Source organism: Elephas maximus, chromosome 1 (genome assembly GCF_024166365.1).
Source record: "Elephas maximus indicus isolate mEleMax1 chromosome 1, mEleMax1 primary haplotype, whole genome shotgun sequence".
NCBI classification, from domain to species: domain Eukaryota; kingdom Metazoa; phylum Chordata; class Mammalia; order Proboscidea; family Elephantidae; genus Elephas; species Elephas maximus.
The window spans coordinates 78368427-78382143 of NC_064819.1; the positions used below are offsets into that span (position 1 = coordinate 78368427).

The 13717-nt window shown below is 41.5% G+C and overlaps 2 non-coding genes across 2 annotated transcripts; one reads left to right on the forward strand and one right to left on the reverse strand.

Moving 5' to 3' along the window:
- Positions 1-6120: 6120 nt before the first annotated feature.
- Positions 6121-6192, reverse strand: TRNAW-CCA (transfer RNA tryptophan (anticodon CCA)). The gene has a single exon. It is a non-coding gene; the product is annotated as a tRNA-Trp (tRNA).
- A 6682-nt stretch (positions 6193-12874) lies between these two features.
- TRNAR-ACG (transfer RNA arginine (anticodon ACG)) lies at positions 12875-12947 on the forward strand. Its single transcript has one exon. It is a non-coding gene; the product is annotated as a tRNA-Arg (tRNA).
- The last annotated feature ends 770 nt before the right edge of the window (positions 12948-13717 follow it).

A 13717-nucleotide genomic window follows, 5' to 3' on the forward strand; every position in this document is an offset into this window, starting at 1 on the left:
CCTGAGTCAACTGATCATAAGGAACTCCCCATGAGGCCACAGATACAGATGGGGATATGGAAGATCATGTGATAGAAGTGGAGACCGCAGACACTTGGGCCACTTCCTCATGCAGGTTACTTGTCCATTCAGGTCCTGCTCAGGCCAAATCCGTATACAGCACTTCCATTTAATGATGGACTGCTACTGTGCACATTCAACTTTATGATTCTGTGGGTCAGACAACACCCAGTTCATGATGGGCAGCTCAGGCTACATGGTGACTGGGTGTTCCATGGTTAAGTATTCAGTCTCTACTAAGGCATAGTAACAACCCAAGAGCTGTTTCTGAAAAGGAGAGTACTTATCTGCAGAGGATGGCAGGGCTTTGCTCCAAAGTTCTAGGGGTCTGCACTGTGATTCACCAATAGGGGCCTGCCAAAGACTCCAAATGGCATCTCTATCTGCCATGGACACCTAAAGCAACAATGGATCAGCTGAATCATATGGCCCAAGTGGCAGAGTGGCTTGCACAGTAGGCTAAGCTTGTTTCAGAGCCTTCTCTTGTTCTGGGTCTGTCATGGATTGAATCATGTCTCCCCCCAGAATATGTGTAATAACTGGTCTGGGCCATGATTCCCAGTATTCTGTGATTTTCCTGTATGTTGTAAATCCTGTCTCTATGGAGTTAATGACAGAGGATGGGCAACAGTTGTGTTAGTGAGGCAGGACTCAACGTACAGCATTGCATTATCTCTTAAGGCAATCTCTTTAGACATAAAAGATAGAAGCAAGCAGAGAGACAGGGAACCTCATACCACCAAGAAAGCAGTTCCAGGAGCAGAGTGCATCCTTTGGATCTACACAAAGAAGCTCCTAGTCCAGGAGAAGATTGATGAGAAAGCTGATGGCGAGAGAAAGCCCTCCCCTGGAGCTGATACCTTAAATTTGGACTTTTAGTCTACTTCACTGTGAAGAGATAAATTTCTCTTTAGTAAAGCCATCCACTTGTAGTATTTTTGTTATACCAGCACTAGATAACGAAGACAGGGTTCCACCCAGAACTAGCAGCTTTACAAGTCACCTAATAAATAGGCCAGAGTAGCACACACAAATGAGGAATATGCTGCCTCCAAAATCCAAAGAAGCCCACTAGGCGTTGTGCCTTCTTTTTAATTCTGGAAGAAGCCAGACACGATAACTTTTCCTTCACTTTAGAGGCAATATCTTGATATTTTCCACACCACTGGACCCCTAGAAATTTCACTGAAGTGGAAGGGTCCTGAATTTTTGTGGGATTGATTTCCTCACACTCTAGCACACAAATGATTTACCATTAAGTCCAGACTCATTGACTCTTCTTCCTTACTCGATCCAATCGGCATAACGTCATCAATTTAATGAATCAGCGTGATGTCTCGGGGAAGGGAAATGTGATCAAGGTCCCTGTGGACTCAACTATGAATAGGGCTGGAGAGTTGATGTAGTCCTGTACAACTGAAGGTGTATGGCTAGCCTTTCCAGCTAAGGGGAAACTGCTTCTGATGGTCCTTCAAAACAAGTATGGAGAAAAAGGCATTAGCCAGATCAATAGCTGCATACTAGGTACCAGGAGATGCATTAATTTGCTCAAGCAGTGAGACTACATCTGGAACAGCAGTTGCAATTGGAGTCATTACCTGCTTAAGTTTTTGAAAATCCACTGTTATCCTCCAAGGTCCATCTGGTTTTTTTTGCAGGCCAAATAGGCGAGTTCAAAGGGGAGGTGGTGGGAATCTCCACCCTGCATCCTTCAAGTCAGTGGTGATGGCAGTAATCCTTGCAATCCTTCCAGGATTGTGGTATTGATTTTGGTTTACCATTTTCTTAGGTGGGGGCAGTTCTAATGGCTTCCATTTGGCTTTTATGACCATATAGGCCTTACTGTATTTGTCAGGGACCCAATCTGGATGTTCTGCCTGTTGCTGAGTATATCTATTTGAATTATGCATTCTGGAAGTGGGGAAATCACTACAGAATGGGTTCAGGGACCCACCAGACCTACTGTGAGACTGACATGAGTTACAGCTCCATTAATAACCGGATCTCCATATGTCCCCACACTGACAGAAGGACTCCAGTAATGTTTTGCATCTCTTGGAATTAACGTCAGTTCAGAGCCAGTAGCTAGTAATGCTAGAAAAGCCTGATTATTTCCTTTTCTCCAATGAACAGTCACTGTCGTAAAAGGCCATAGATGCCTTAGGGAATGGCTGGGAGAAAGACTAACAGTATAAATTTTTGGCAGCTTATTGGAGTCCTTCTTCAAGGGGACACGTCCTCCCCTTTAATTGAGGGGTTGTGGATCTGTAAACTAGCTCAAGTCTGGGTATTGATTTAGGGGCCGTGACTCTCTATTCTGGTGATTTGAGTTAGACTGCTGTTCACTTGACCTAGAATTCATCTGCTTGTACAGATCAAGTAAATATTTAGTAGATTTCCTATGTATTTCACTTCTAGGGACACCATGACTAGCTAGCCAATGCCATAAATCCATCGCAGTCAGACTATACTGATCATTGATTTGACTCTGCTGTCCATTATGGTAACCATGCCCACTTTGTCGATTGAATGCTGCCACTTGGCCCCTATCACCACGGTCTCCAAGTGTCTCCATTACCCTTAGGTGTCTTCGTTGAGTTAGGGCAATACCACTGTCAAATCTGACTCATATAAAATAGGAATCACAGATTAAAGGATGCTGGAACTCCCTTCACAAATTTCTTCCTCACAGTTGTGGTAAAAGGAGCATCTTCTGCACACTCCATGTGTTGGCCTGTGGGTCTAATCTGATAAACACACCCTAGCATGCCAATTTTCCTAAGCCTTGGGATACCTTCTTCTGCAATATACCAAGGGAGGCCTGGTACTTCAACTTCATTTAGTGTAGGCCACTGTGTAATCCATGCTTCAGCAACCCAACCAAATAAACTATTGGATCCTTTCCTAACTTCTTGAGCTGAAACAGTGAATGAAGAATCTGTGCTTAGTGAGCCCATGTCAATAAACTCAGGCAGATCCATCTTTATATGCCTTGCACCATTATCCTACACCCTTAATGGCAATTCCCACACATATTCCCCAGGTTTCTACTTGTGCATAATAGAAAAGTCAAGCAATTCTTTCGGAGTGTAGCGTATATCCTACTGGGTTACTCTTTCTACTTCATCTTTTTGGGCTCGCTGAGACTTAAGTCTAGTTATAGGTCTAGGAACGAAAATCTATACGGAAATTTTTTGAGTACATTCATCATTGTCTTGGAAAGCGTCTGCTTCATACAATGTCACAGACAATGAGTCAGGCAAAGGCACTTTAGATGCGATTGAGTTAACCTCATTAGATGGGAGTGGAGACGCTAATAGTTCTACTGGTAGGAGTGATTTAATGGAATTTAGGGGCTCAGTGTCTCCAGCTTCCTGATTGTCTGCCCATATGTCCCCATCTCAGGATTCAGGATCCCAATTCTTCCCAATAAATGCCCTCACTTTAACTTCAGATACCTCTTGAGTTTGCCAGTTGAGTTGGAGTTATTAATTCAGCTGCTCTTATAAAAAAGAGTCTAGGCTGGGTTTTTGACAATAGTAGCTCTATTACTACAAGAAATAAGGCTTTCTTTCAAGGCATGAATGGAAAATTTGAGGTCATTTATGCAGTGCTCAAGCTTTGATTCTGAAGCCCTGAGTGCATCTCTTTCTTTCTCTATTTTGTCTAGAGAAAGTAGGACCAACCAACCAGCTTCCTTATACTTCTCATTATAAAAAATTGTTGGAAGGTATCATACGTGCAATCACCCAGAACCTCATCTTTCACGAGTACCTGATCTATTGGTGGTGATTTTTTTTGTCTTTGAATTGGCACCTCATGCCATGAATTAACAGTGCCCTCTTTACTACTTGAAGCAGAGTCATCAACATCTTTGAGACTAATCAGACTTGAGACAATTTAGAAAATTCATCCTTGCAATTCTGTTTGTCTAAAACCATTCAGTATCAAATGCCTTAGGCTAGGTTGTCTAGAGAAGCAAAACCAGCAAAGCATATAAATATATATCTAAAGAGAGAAATTTATATCAAGAAAAGGGCTCACATGGTTGTAGAGGCTGTAACTTCCCTAGTCCGTGGGTCAGAAAAGAGGCTTTTCCTGATTTACGGGCTGGTGAACCAAAGATTGGCAGGCCAGAGACCAGGGCTGCTGCTAAAGAGTTGTGAAGATAGACGAATCCCACAATTGACAGGAAAGATCTCAGGTAAGCTAGTAGCTCAAGTCCTAAGAACCAGAGGTCAGACAAACAAGAGCCAGCTGATGTATTTAGAATGAGCAAAGCCCCTATCATTGCCAGAATATTTGCCCACAGCTGATGCAGGTGATTTGCCCAAGGAAACTCCCCTTCAACTGACTGGCTACTCATAGTAGATACCATCATGGGGGTGATCACTTATCAGATCTCAATAGTGAAGTGATCAAAACATTATACGACTGCCAATACCGTGAGAATCATGGCCCAGCCAAGTTGACACACGATCTTAACCATCACACTCCCTAAGTCCCATACTCTGTACTCTTGACACTAACACTGTCCATCGGAGGCAATCACTTCTGAATCTCTACTACATCTGGGTCAAATATGTGCTTGTCCTTTTATATTTCATAGTTTACCTTAATTATGAGTTGGTACTGCTGCTTCTTCCACTGGACTACTTATTTCTTCCAGAGCAGAAACTCCTATGTATGATTTCTCTTTCAAGAGAGCTGGCAGAAGATATGTTCAGTAATTTTTAAAAATAATTTCTATATTTTCCTCTTTTTAAATAAAACCATGTCATTATGAAACATTTGAAAAATACAAGTCAGCAAAAAAGAAACAAATTAAATTAGTGTCTAATCCCATACCCAGAGATAACCACTGTTAGTATTGTAGCGTTGGCATTAGCTAGTTAGACTTATGAATCATATGGCTGTAAATCTAACTGGATGATATAGTACCAGTAAATAGTTGCCGAATGCATCTTTTGTCCACTTCCAATGTCTTAAACATCTTTCTGTATCATGAGTTATTTTTCTTGGATATTATTTTAATGGCTGCTAAAACTTTACTCTGTGATAAATGATACATTTCTTTAACCTGTACTCCCCTGTTAGTGTTTTCTTTTGGTTGGCCATTAAAAGATGTGTGTCTGAATCATGCAGCAAAGGACATAGAACATCCCTTACAGAGGAAATGGCATAGGCAAAGGCCCTGTGGTGACAAGGAGCATAATGCATTGAGGAACTGAAAGAAATCCCCTGTGATATGGAGTTAGTAATCACAGTTAATTGTTTTCTTTTGTGTTAAGCAAGAGAAGTTCAGGATAAGATGTGCACTTACAAACCAGCAAAATCAGGAAACTGCTTTAACAGAGCAAGAGGAGATTTGGAGAGAGGAGTTAGGAGGTTCTGTCAAAATCCCTGGCAAGGAATAATTGGTGGAAGAAAGAGGTCATTGTGGTAATGAAAAGAAGTGGACAGATGGCATGTAACATATTAGGAGGTAAAACTTCGCATAACTGGCTGCTCAGATTGGGAAGTAAAGAAGAGAAAGTGTAGCCCAGGACAGCTCCAGGGTCTTGGCTCATGGGGGCTGGGATGAAACTGTGGGCCGGATGAGAAGAATGCAGAAAATGTTGGAGGCCTGTCAGAAAAGAAAGAGTCGGGAAGCAAAGAGCGCCAAGGAAGAGCCTGAGGATCGGCCAGTACTTAGGTGGATGGGGGGATCCTGAGCAGCTAAGGAACGCGAGAAGCTATAAGAAAGGAGACTATGTCGTTCCTGGTGTCAGCGAGGAAACTTAAATATCTTTTTAAAGTAAGGTAGCAAAAGATGCACGACCGATGTGGGGATTCTGTCTCCCATCTTAGAATCCCCAAAGCAAGCCAAAGGCAGAAGAGGAGATACAGTCACATTCCACTGAAACTCTAAAAAGGTAGATCATCTATTCTCTTTGCATAGATTCAGTCTCAGGCAGCCCTAACAGGTCGCACACTGGGGATCAACTTCAGGCAACTAAGCCTCGAAAGAAAGTAGACTGTCAAATGATTTTTGTTTCTCTCTCCAAAATGTAATCACTGTGACCCCGGCGTGATTTGAACACACAACCTTCTGATCTGGAGTCAGACGCGCTACCATTGTGCCACGAGGTCACAGGCAAGGGTCGATCCGCCTTCCTACCACAGAATTCTGAATCATTCCCCTCCCCTACCTCCAGATCCAAAATATTTATTTTTTAATCATTAACTTCGATTATTTTTCTCTCCACCTTTCACAGTTTTGCTAATGCTTCCTTGAGAAAAATTAAGGGATTGATCATAGTAAATATTAATCCCAAATGCTCCATATGGGGAAAGAAAAAACAAAAGGAAAAAACGTTCAATCTTTCCACTCGTCGAAATTTCTCTATTTTGAGAATAATCGTGTGTATATTCGTTTTAGACCCTCAGTGAAGCAGGAATAAAAAGGGCTGCAAAGTTGCCAGTATTGCTTTACCTGTAAATTCCCTAAACACCGCCCTCTTCCGTTACAAACTTCCAGCCTTGCGGAGGCCAGGCTTCGCATCTTCTACCTTGCTCCTCCCTATCCGCGCACCGGCTTCATCTTCAACCTGGAGAAAAGCTGCTTCTCCTCAAGGCATAGCGCCGGTGGCATCTCTTCCCAAAATTCTCACTTCCTCAGTAAGAATCCGTGGGCTGTGCGGGCTCTATTGTGTGCACTTGACATTCACTCTACAAGGTGAGTCCCAGACAAACCGCAGGCATTTACCGAGCGCTTTTTTTTTTTTTTTTTTTAGCACTGACTACTATTCGCGTGTTACAAGCTTTTTAATTCGTATTATCTTAGGTATGTGGTAGAAAACGATTCCATTTTCTGCCTGGATGGTGAAGATCTGAAAGCCAGGCCTTTGAGGATAGTAACTCGTTAGAAATGGAAATTCTCCGCCACACCCCCAAAACCCACACCCTAGCCATACTGAATTTGACACTCTGGGCTTGAGGCCCAGAAATCTGTGTTTTAACAAACCTTCCAGGTGATCGTGCTGCACGGAAAAGTCTGAGAATCTCTGACCCAGCCTAGAGACCCTATACTTTATGCTCTGCAGAAAGTAAACTTCCAGTCTTCTTCCAGAACTGAGGAAGGGCAGTTTCCAAATGAAGCTAGTGCTGAAATTCCTGAGACAATGAGGCCATTCTATGCGGGGTGGGATGTGGGTTCTGTGGTGAAAATCTGGTTGCCTCTTTGCTTTTCCCACTATTTGTTTAGGATTCAGCTTCCTAAGGTCTGACAATTCAGCTATCACTTCTCAAAAGGCTTTCCAGATTACAAACTCCGTTGCTGTTATCTCCTCTCTGGAAATTTTTGTCCTATGTGAATTTGTATTTTACAGTTATTCGAGTATGATTTCCGGGGAGGAAAAAGTGAATTTTTGTGTTTAATCCACAATCAGTCTTTATCTGGATAGCAAGGGAGTGGAGGTTCCCTGGATCTGTAAAGCAACTCGGTTTTGTCTTGGCTTAGTTTACCCCTCTCCTCCTTCAGCTCTCAGCTCAAGCATTTCCTCCCTGGCGCGCCCTTTCTCCCTAGTTCCCTTAAAAAGATAAAGCACACTATCAATTAAAGCATTCTATCTATTAATATCACCATATTTCAATCATTTTAGCATTATATTCCTCTCCTTGGTGGTTATCTAGTTGTAACTTTACAGTATATTTCATCATTAGGTTAAATTTTTTTCGCTAATATATACTTTTATCGCACAGATGAAGAGCAGCAGATCATTTTTCTTTTAAAAAACGTTTTCAGCATCTACTGTGAGGAAACTACATGGCCTAATGGATAAGGCGTCTGACTTCGGATCAGAAGTTTAAGGGTTTGAATCCCTTCGTGGTTGCTTGACAGCGTTTGTATTTCTATTGGAAGAATCCAAAAACGTTTTGTTCGTAGTGAGATTCCTGCTCCCTTTTAATACTTTTCTCGGTTAAAGCCGGAAATAAGAAATTTACTCATTTTCACCCTAAGAGTTTAAATAAATCTCCATATATTTCCCCTCCACATTCTTTGCCTTTCTTTTTGTTTCTTTTGTTTTATCCAAGTGTCTTTTGTTTATATCTCATTACCACGATACAGCCGGTCCATTCTCTAGGTCGGCGCTACTCAAAATTTCCTCTTTGGAACCGCAGCAGCCCCTGGGAGCCGCTTAAAAATGCAAATTTTTAGCTGTACATTCTGCAGCTCCAGGCCACCCTCTGTTTACTGGATTAGCGTCTCTGGAGGTGAGGCCCAGGAATCCGGGTTTTAACAAGTTATCCAGGTGATTCCTGTATGCACTCGAGTTTGAGAACCGCTGGAGACTTTACACTCTGCATACTGTCGCGCTCTTCCCGTCCACTTCGCCAGAAAGTGCAAACTCTTCCAAGTCTTTTAGCGCCCATCAACCTGAGTTCCCAGGTTGCTACGCAAAGACTGGGAGGCGCGGCAGGAGGGAGAGCACCCAAAAAAACCCATCGCCGTCAAGTCGGTTCCGACTCATAGCGACCCTATAGGACAGGGGAGAACTGCCCCCATAGAGTTTCCAAGGAGCGCCTGGCGGATTTGAACTGCCGAACTCGTTTAGCAGCAGTAGCACTTAACCACTATGCCACCAGGGTTTCGTAAGAGGGAGAGAGAGGCAAGAGAAAGGGCAACAACCATGACCAGAATGACTCTCACATATGTGGAAGGAATGGTAGAACGAAAACAATCACTATCTCCAACCCCCAGAGAAATAGTAGACCTAGGCAAAGAGCATTAGCGATCTTAAAACCATTTGGCAAAGGGTTACTGGGAAATAACAGAGGTGCAAGGTACTAAACTTACCACTCACCAATTACTTGCCAATTGGAAAGTGCAAACAGAGAGAACCCTGGGAGCACTACTTTATTTTCAGTATCATTGGGATATCCTGACAAGTGCCTCTTGATGTGAAGTAAGTACTGTTTAAAGTACACAGTATCAGGCCAAAATTTTTTAACATGAATCTAATCAGTTAATCAAAAGGATAGAATCAATCCTTTAGACTTCCACTGTACAGGAAATGTTGTTTGGTGCTGTGGAGTTGGTTCCAACTCATAGGGACCCTATGCACAACAGAATGAAACACTGCCCGGTCCTTCGCCATCCTTACAGTAGTTTTTATGCTTGAGCTCATTGTTGCAGCCACTGTGCCAATCCACCTCACTGAGGGTCTTCCTCTTTTCCACTGACCCTATACTGTACCAAGCATGATGTCCTTCTCCAGGGACTCATCCCTCCTGACAACATGTCCAAGGTATGTAAGGCGCAATCTCGCCATCCTTGCTTCTAAGGAGCATTCTGGCTTTACTTCTTCTAAGACAGATTTGTTCATTCTTTTGGCAGTCCATGTTATATTCAATATTCTTCACCAACACCACAATTCAAAGGCGTCAATTCTTCTTCGTTCTTCCGTATTCATCGTCCAGCTTTCACATGCATATGATGCAGTTGAAAATACCATGGCTTGGATCAGGCGCACTGTAGTCTTGAAGGTGACATCTTGCTTCGAAACTTTAAAGAGGTCCTATGCAGAAGATTTGCCAAATGCAGTGTATCTCTTGATTTCTTGATTGCTGCTTCCATGGCTGTTGATTGTGGATCCAAGTAAAATGAAAACCTTCACAACTTCAATCTTTTCTCCGTTTATCATGATATTGCTCACTGGTCCAGTTGTGAAGATTTTTGTTTTCTTTATGTTTATGTACAAGAAATAGAGGAATAAATTAAAAGATTGTGTGAGGACACAATGAGACAAATCCACAAGACAATTGGCTTGGACTTTTTACAAAGGTCAATGTCAAAGCAAAGTAAAAACAACAAAAAATGATACAATGCTGGTCTAGATTAAAAGAGATTGAGGAAACAATGAAATAAATGAATGGCCTTTGATTGGATCCTGTTTGAATACAGTTCTGAAACACATTTTGTTGTTGCTATTAGTTCTTATCCACTATTATTACATCCTTATTAAAATGAAAAGTAGCATGGAATAGATGATATATGGTAAGATAGAGTACATTGTAAAGAACCTATGGGCATCTGTAGTTGTGGTTGAGCGGTTCAGATGAGGGACTAGAATTTCATTGGGGTCACCCTTTGCAACTAGGAGCATTAACTTTCATGTCTTCGTCTCCATCTCTGCCCACTAATTACCATATTGTAGTGCAAGCTACTTTTTTAGGTATTAACCTTTCCCTTGGATCTTTTACAAGTTACCTAACAATGGATTTCTCATTGCCCTGGAAGGAATTGTTTTGGATGACTAAACTAAGTCAAGGGAACCAATAGAACCTTGTTTTGTTTCAATTCTGAGGCTTCTTGGGTTCAAATTCCCATTGACTGAAGAAAATCAAGCTAAAAGAAGGTCTTCACATAGTTGCATTTAGAACGACACAGTAATCCCACTACTTCCTTTTCTACAGCCATAACGGATGCAGCACTTGATTTAGGTCGCGATGTCTCCTAAATCAAGATCCTTGGAAGACAGCTGCCTATTCAAATGGCTGGAAGAAATCCATATCTGTATCCATTCCAAAGAAAGGTGATCCAAAAAATTGCAGAAATTATCAAACAATATCATCACTATCACACTAAAGCAAAATTTTGCTGAAAAACATTCAAAAGTGGTTGCAACAGTACATCAACAGGAAACTTCCATAAATTCAAGCCAGATTCAGAAGAGGTGTGGAACAAGGGATATCATGGCTGATGTCAGATGGATCATGGCTGAAAGCAGAGAATACTAGAAAGATGTTTACCTGTATTTTTTTTTTAATTTTTGCAAATAGATGTTTATGTTTATTTAATTTCGATCAAGCATTTGGGATAATATTTAAATATGTTTAGCCTGATTAATCGTAATGCTATGCTGGAAGAAACAAATTTGATGGTGCCTTCTAAAATATATATTCACCTCACATTCTTAGCTTCCACCCAAATCCTTGCCGATGTAAATATTTTCTGGTCTTTCTCTAGAAACCAAAATTCCTGCATCTGGCATAAATAGATAACTCCTGTGCAGGAACTCAGGTGGTGGAGAGAAGAGCACTAAAGGTTCTTGCTAATTTCAAAAAGTCAACATATAAATCAAAAGACGTTCCGAGGTCCTAGTCCCACCTTACATAAAGAGGTGGGGCAAATTAAGGCAATGTTCCCAGGCCACATCAGAGAGACAGGGTGAAAAAATTCCAGGGAGCTTGAGGGTAAATGAAGCCATATGGTAAAAGTATTAACAAAGGACATGCTAGATTAGTCTAAACTTTTAAAGGGCACCAACAGTGCTTTTTCTAAGCTAAATCTGAGTTAATGGCAAGAGTCATCCTATTAAAGCAAAAGATGGAATTTGTCTAAACGATTTTTGCAATGGGTAACATTAACCAGGTCTCATGGGTGTGACTGACATTAATTATCATTCTGTATTGTAGCTGAGCTCCCCAGAATTCAGGATGAGTGGGAAATAACAGAGTCAGATGGTACAGTTGCACTGGATGGTCCAGCTCAGTCCCTAGCCTGAAGAATCAGCAAATACTCTTCCCCAATCAAAGCCTGAGACTCTGATGTAAAACGTTATCCAGTTGGGCATCTTTTCTTTTCAGTAAACAATTCACCATTTGAGCAAGAATTAGATCAGGGTATTATCAATGTGTGATTTTGGTATCCCCAAGGGCTACCATGTTTTTTTGACTATGCGAAGGTATTTGACTTCGTCAATCATAACAAATTATGAATAACATTGCAAAGAATGGGAATTCCAGAACACTGAATTGTGCTCGTGAGAAACCTGTGCTTAGACCAAGAGACAGTTCTTAGAACAGAACAAGGGGATACTGCGTGGTTTAAAGTCAGGAAAGGTATGCGTCAGGGTTGTATCCTTTCACCATACTTATTCAATATGTATGCTGAGCAAATAATCCAAGAAGCTGGACTATATGAAGAAGAATGTGGCATCACGATTGGAGGAAGACTCATTAACAGTCTGTCCTATACAGATGACACAATCTTCCTTGCTCAAAGTGAAGAGAACTTGAGACACTTACTGATGAAGATCAAACACTACAGCCTTCAGTGTGGATTTCACTTCAACATAAAGAAAACAACAATCCTCACAACTGGACTAATAAGCAACATCATGATAAATGGAGAAAAGCTTGACATTGTCATGGATTTCATTTTATTTGGATCCACAATCAACACTCAAGAAAGCAGCAGTCAAGAATTCAAAGGACACATTGCACTGGTCAAATGGGCTGCAAAAGACCTCTTTAAAGTGTTGAAAAGCAGACAAGGCACTTTAAGGACTGAGGTGTGCCCCACCGAAGCCAAAGTATTTTCAATTACCTCATATGCATGTGAAAGCTAGACACTGAATAAGGAAGATGGAAGAAGAATCAATGCCTTTGATTTATGGTGTTGATGAAGAATATTGAATATACATCGGACTGCCAGAAGAACGAACTAATCTGTTTGGAAGAAGTAGAACTAGAATGCTCATTGGAAGAGAGCATGGCAACATTTCATCTAACATACTTCGGACATGCTATCAGGAGGGTCCAGTCCCCGGAGAAAAGCATCATGCTTCGTAGAGTAGAGGGTCAGAGAAAAAGAGGAAGACCCTCAATGAGACACGTTGAGCAGTGACTACAACAATGGGCTCAAGCATAACGACTGTGAGGATGGCGCAGGACAGAGCAGTGTTTCGTTTTCTTGTACATGGGGTACCTATGAATCAGAACCCACTCAAGGGCGCCTAGAAATTACTACGATGCTGCTTCTCTGGGTGGGCCAGTGGCACAATGGATAACGCATCTGACTACGGATCAGAAGAATCCAGGTTCAAATCCTGGCTGGCTTATTACCCTTCTCTAATTTTGAAGTTCCACACACAAAAAAAGTTACTGTGGAAATATTAGGTTCTGAGAAATAACTCCACTAGAAATTTCGTTCTCTCACTGGCAAGTATTTGTTATGCATCTACCAAGTACAAAGTGCAGTGAGGAATGAAAGACAGCAGAGAGACTCCGTGGTCTGATGTCTTGTAATGATCTCATTAGTGCTGCCTTTTGTTCTCATTTCTCTCTCATTGGAACTAAATACAAAGGCGGTATTTCTGCCTCTTACAGTGTTCTGTAGGTGTTTTTGTGTCATTTGTTTGACTGATTGATTTAATTTTGAAGAAATAACACTATCTTAGGCTGGGTTCTCTAGAGGAGCAAACCAGTGAAGGGTGCAGGTACATATATAAATATATATCCAGTTGCCACTGTGTCTCTTCCAACTGGGACCACAGAATAGAACAAGCATATAGGGTTTGCAAGAAGCAGCTGGTGGACTCTAACTGTGTGTGGTTACCAGACAAAGGATTTAACCACTGCACCACCAGGGCCCCCTAATTAAGCAGTCCTTTTTAAAATCCTTCTTGAGTCATCCCAACTGGAACATGTTCTCTCCTGTTGAGACCCTGACTGATACAAACCCAGATAGAAATGATGACGCCATTACGAGTGGCTAGAAATAGTTCAGAGGAGGGAGGGGTGGCTAATAGATAATATTATCAATGTTTTGAATATTGGGTAACAACATAAAAATAGACATATACTATTTTTATAATACTTATAAAAATAC